Source organism: Ranitomeya variabilis, chromosome 2 (genome assembly GCF_051348905.1).
Source record: "Ranitomeya variabilis isolate aRanVar5 chromosome 2, aRanVar5.hap1, whole genome shotgun sequence".
Taxonomy (NCBI): domain Eukaryota; kingdom Metazoa; phylum Chordata; class Amphibia; order Anura; family Dendrobatidae; genus Ranitomeya; species Ranitomeya variabilis.
The window spans coordinates 190,067,618-190,073,695 of NC_135233.1; positions in this window are offsets into that span (position 1 = coordinate 190,067,618).

The following is a 6,078-nucleotide window of genomic DNA, read 5'->3' on the forward strand; positions in this document are numbered from 1 at the left end:
ATAGGCTTCGGGGAGCAAGGGTATTTACTAAACTAGATCTGTGGGGTGCTTACAACCTGATTCGCATCCGCAAGGGGGATGAATGGAAGACGGCTTTTAACACCAGAGAAGGGCAGTATGAATATCTAGTGATGCCCTTTGGGCTCTGTAATGCCCCAGCCATTTTTCAAGACTTTGTAAATTATATCTTCTGGGATATGCTGTCCACCTTGTTCATAGTCTATCTGGATGATATTCTCATCTACTCTCCAGATATTGACTCCCACCTGAGAGATGTTTGCAGAGTCTACGACCTCTTACGGGCAAATTCCCTCTATGCCAAGTTGGAGAAATGTGTGTTTGATCAGGTGTCCTTACCTTTCCTGGGCTATATCATCTCTGCCCAGGGACTGGCCATGGATCCTGCCAAATTACAGGCTGTGATGGACTGGCAAGAACCTCATTCTCTTATAGCGGTGCAGCGCTTTATGGGGTTAATTAACTTTTATCGCCAGTTCATCCCTCATTTCTCAGCTTTGGTAGCTTCCTTGGCACCCCTCACCAAGAAGGGAGCAAATCCCAAATTGTGGTCTGAGGAGGTCTCCAAGGCCTTCACTTCTATTAAGTCTCATTTTGCTAGTGCTCCCATCCTACATCACCCCGATGTAGATAAACCGTTTATAATGGAGGTGGATGCCTCATCCATTGGTCCTGGAGCAGTCCTCTTCCAAAAGGATGCTCAAGGTCGGAAGCATCCTTCCTTCTTCTTTTCCAAGACCTTCACACCAGCGGAGAGGAATTATTACATCGGGGACAGGGAGTTGCTAGCAATGAAGTTGGCTTTCTCAGAATGGAGACATCTTTTGTAGGGGGCTCGCTTTGCCTTCCAAGTATTCACAGACCACAAAAATTTGGTCTACTTACAGACAGCCCAGCGGCTAAATTCTCGCCAGGCCAGATGGTCCCTGTTCTTCTCCCGGTTCCATTTAACCCCCATTTTCTCTCCGGGGAGAAGAACATTTGTGCCGAAGCTCTCTCTCGCTCCATTGTATCATCTGAGGAGGAGGAAAAGGAGCCTCGGCTTATTGTCCCTTCTGAGAGCCTGAGAATCGTGGCTCTGGATTCGCTAGAGTCTGTGCCTCTGGGCAAGACTTTTGTACCACCAAATTTTCATCTGGAGGTTCTCTCTTGGGCTCACTCGTCCAGGCTGGGAGGACATTTTGGGACCAAAAGGACATCTGAGATGCTGGCGAGGACATACTGGTGGCCTCATATGGCCCATGACGTCTGAGACTATGTTCTCCTGCGCCAAGAACAAGTCCCCTCAACAACGGCCAGCTGGGTTGCTTTACCCCTGCCGGTGGCAGACAGGTCCTGGGAGATGGTCGGGATGGATTTTTTTGTGGGCTTACCCAAGTCTCGTAGCTGCACCATTATTTGGGTGATCACCGACCATTTTTCCAAAATGGTGCACTTGATGCCTCTTCCACGGCTACCTTCTGCATGGGCTCTGGCAGCGTTGTTTATTAAACAAATCATTCGCCTACACGGTATGCCAGACAAAATTGTCAGTGACCGGGGTCCCCAGTTTGCATCTCGGTTCTGGAGAGAGCTTTGTCGTCTACTCAGCATTGAGTTGAATCTCTCTTCTGCATATCATCCCGAGACGAATGGCTTGGTAGAGAGCGCCAACCAGACCCTGGTCACATAGCTGTGACATTTTGTTTCAGCCAGGCAGGATGACTGGGCATCCTTGCTACCGTGGGCGGAATTTGCGCTAAACAACGCCATAGCCAACTCCACTGGTCAGACCCCATTCCTCCTTAATTACGGCCAGCATCATCAGGTTCCTGTGCCTATGCCCGTGTCTTCCGCCAACTCCAAGGTGGCAGACTGGGCTGTAGAGGCATGGGACATTTGGGACTGCACTCAGGATGCCATCCGGGCCTCCAAGGAGAGAATGAGGTCCTCCGCCGATGCATGTCGGAGCCCCGCTCCGACCTTTGCTCCTGGCGACTTGGTGTGGCTCTCCGCCCATAACATCAGGCTGCGAGTTGAGTCCACTAAGTTTGCACCTCGCTACTTGGGTCCCTTCAAGGTCCTCAAACAGTTTAACCCTGTGGTCTACCATCTGGCTGTCCTCCATGCCTTGGTATCACTGATACCTTTCATGTGTCCCTCTTAAAGCCCGTACACATGTCCCGGTTTTCCAAGTCATCTGCCGGGACATCGGGTTCATCTACGGACGATTATATGGTGAATGCTATCTTTGGGTGTAAGGTGGTACGTGGTAAAAAATTTTATTTGGTTGATTGGAAAGGTTATGGCGCAGAGGACAGGTCCTGGGAGCCTGCTGAGCACATTCGAGCTCCGCAGCCCATTGCTGCCTTTGAGTATAGCGAGGTCCAAGGAGGGGTGTAATGCTAGGTGTTGAGTTCCCACCTCTGCACAGGGGGAATCTCGAACCAACTCTGCTGCGGTCTCCCATTCTTCTCCAGCCGCAGTGGAGCCTGCCCAGCGGAGACGTCAGTCCCAGCGTCTTGCTCAGGCTCATACTGGGTGACTGGTTACTACTGTCCTTCCAGGCTCTGCCTTTGTAGCCAGCACTGATCAGCAGAGAGCAGATCTTTCTGGGACTACAGTAAGTCCTGCTTTTCCCATGCTGAGCATGCCCACGGGACGACCTCCCATTGGAGGTCAAGGGTCACATGCTCACGTCTTGTTGTGGCTCTTATTGGAGTTTCTGGAAGGTCTTGTAGCACTGCTGCTATGAAAGGTTCGCATGGCCACTCGGCCATGCGCTAGTGTACACTTATAAACGTGTGTGTGTTGACGTGTGAAAGTCGCTCATTAATTATCCCCTCCCTTGTGTATGACTGCTCGCATAAGGTGGATGATTGCTATCTAGCGCCCGACTTAGCTATCAGCACGTGACACACAAATCAGCATTAGATTTCTGTGACCGTCAGTGCCGTGCCGTGCGCTTTCACAGCGCTTTCCTTACCCAAGCCTGGGTGGTTAGTGGCGTCTGCCAGAGCGGCACCGCACGCACTTTCGTGCATCTAAATAATTATTATTATTTCATTTACTCTGACACCCCAGTCGCGGTGTCGAGCATAGGAGGTCTAGATGAACTCTAATCCAGAGTCTTAAAATAGAGTTCTGTGACTCCTTGCTTGCGCTCTTTGTGCGGTACCGCGGCCCTGTGACGCAACAGGGTTCGTTTTCTTCATACAGGGTGAAGTTAACCCGTGTGTGAATCCATTTTGGTACCGCCATATAGTCCGTCATTACTCAGAAGCAGGTTCCATCTCTGCACGGTGGACCCTAGGCTGCAAATGCACCTTATTCTATCTATCCAATTATTTGGTGCGTTCCGCTAGCCCTAACATCAGTCCTGTTGAGCCGGACTCCAATATTTTCTATTACCCTTGATGTGAGGCCAGGGCGAGGCTGGTGTCTGAGCCCTAGCTGGATGAGCATAGAGCAACTGGGTAAGCAGGAATCAAGTTTCTGCATTTAACGATACCCATAGCATCTCTATTTTACATGATCTTGGGTTGGGTGAGGGCTTATTTTTTGCATGCCGAGCTGACGTTTTTAATGATACCATTTTGGTGCAGATAGGATCTTTTGATCGCCTGTTACTGTATTTTAATGCAATGTTGCGGCGATTAAAAAAATGTAATTCTGGTGTTTTTTCTTTTTTCTCGGTACTCCGTTTAGCGATCAGGCTAATTCTTTTTTTTATATTGGTTGATTGGGCATTCAGAACGCGGCGATACCAAATATGTGTAAGTTTGATTTTTATTAATTGTTTTATTTTGAATGGGCGAAAGGCGGGTGATTTGAACGTTCATATTTTTTTTAATTTTTTAAATATTTTTAAAAACTTTTTTTTAACTTTTGGCATGCTTCAATAGTCTCCATGGAAGACTAGAAGCTGCCATAATCCGATCGGCTCTGCTACATACAGGTGATGATCAGATCGCCTGTATGTAGCAGAATTGCTCACTTGCCATGAGCACCAACCACTCTGCGGTGCTCATAGCAATCTGGCAGTGCCAACCATAGAGATCTGCTGGAGACCTCTGGTTGTCATGCCAACCTATCGGTGACCCGCGATTAAATGACGGGGTCACCAATGGGCAGGATTTCTGCCACGCTTGCCGGAAGCGCAAGTTAAATGCCGCTGCCAGAGATTGACAGCGGCATTTAACTAGTTGACAGCTGTGGGTGGATCTCGATTCCACCCACGGCTGTTAGAGGCACATGTCAGCCTTTCAAAACAGCTGACATTTGCAGGAAAAGATGTGGGCTCAGTGCTGCAGCCCACATCAAAAGGAGGAAGTTCAACATCAGCGTACTATTATTCCCGATGTCGGAAAGGGGTTAAGCCCTTCACCCCGAAGCCTGTTTTCACCTTCTTGACTAGGACAATTTTTTCAATTTTGATGACTGTCAATTTAGGAGGTCATAACTCTGGACTACTTCAATGGATCCCTCTGATTATGAGATTTTTTTTTTGTGACATATTGTACTTCATGATAGTGAAATGTTATATTTATGTTACTTTTTTTATGACATGTTTATTTGTAAAAAAAATCGGAAATTTGGAGAAAATTTTGAACATTTTACAGTTTTAAAACTTTTCATTTTTATGCCCTTAAATCAGAGTCTTGTCACTAGTGTTGAGCATTCCGATACCGCAAGTATCGGGTATTGGCCGATATTCGCTGTGTCGGAGTTCCGATACCGAGTTCCGATACTTTCAGTATATCGGATAACGGAATCGGAAGTTCCCATAATTCAAAGAGCCAGAATTCAGCCAATGAGGAATCATTAGAAGTGTGGGCACATCCTGTTCTGCATGTTAGACATGTAACTACTGGCATGGCTGTGATTGGCTGCTGAAATGATGTCATGATGCACTATAAAAATCGCCGCCGCCATTTTGGGTTCACTCTGCTGTGAATTCAGTTAGGGACAGGACGCTGTGTTCTGACTGAGGGCCAGTTCGGAGATAGCCTGGGTAAAGCACAATGAAGCAAATCGCTAATTTAGCAACCGCTGTGTGAGAACCTTGTTTTTGCCTTGCAGCGCCATTTACAGCTGTCTGCAAGGTCTGTGTGTGAGTGCAGCTCACTCTGTAGTCTGGTCTGCAGCCACAGCTGGTTGTAGTCAGCTCAGGGTGCGTCACTGCCTCATACTGTTCCATTGTCCTTTTTTCAATTAGTGCAGCCTGCTGCACATTTTTTCAAATGTATCCTATTAGTGGCTTTCCATCCGTATCCTGCTAGATTCTGGAAAAACACTATATAGAATTACATAGAGGAGCTTTTTTTGGTCTTGCAGCGCTGTTCACGGCTGTCTGCACGGTCTCTGTATGCCTTTAGGCCACGTTCACACTTTGCGGCGTCCCTCTGCGGGTTCTCCTGCAGCGGAATTGATAAATCTGCAGGGCAAAACCGCTGCGGTTATCCCTGCAGATTTATCGCGGTTTGTTCCGCGGTTTCCGCTGCGGGATTACTCCTATACTATTGATGCTGCATATGCAGCAATATGCAGCATCAATAGTAATGTTAAAAATAATAAAAATTGGTTATACTCACCCTCCGATGTCCGGATCTCCTCGGCGCTGCACGCAGCGCTCCGGTTCCAAAGATGCTGTGCCGAGAAGGACCTTCGTGACGTCATGGTCATGTGACCCGGGCGTCATCACGGTCATGTGACCGCGACGTCACCGCAGGTCCTGTTCGCACAGCAACTCTGACCGGCCGGCCGCGTGCAGCGCTGAGAGGTGAGTATAACATGATTTTTTATTTTTATTCTTTTTTTTACCCCAAATATGGTTCCCAGGGCCTGGAGGAGAGTCTCCTCTCCTCCACCCCGGGTACCACCCGCACATTAACCGCTTACTTCCCGCAACGTGGGCACAGCTCCATGCGGGAAGTAAGCGGTTCAATGCATTCCTATGTGTGCAGAATCGCAGCGATTCTGCACAAAGAAGTGACATGCTGCGGGTTTTAAACCGCTGCGTTTCTGCGCGGTTTTTCCCGCAGCATGTGCACAGCGGATTGCGGTTTCCATAGGGTTTAC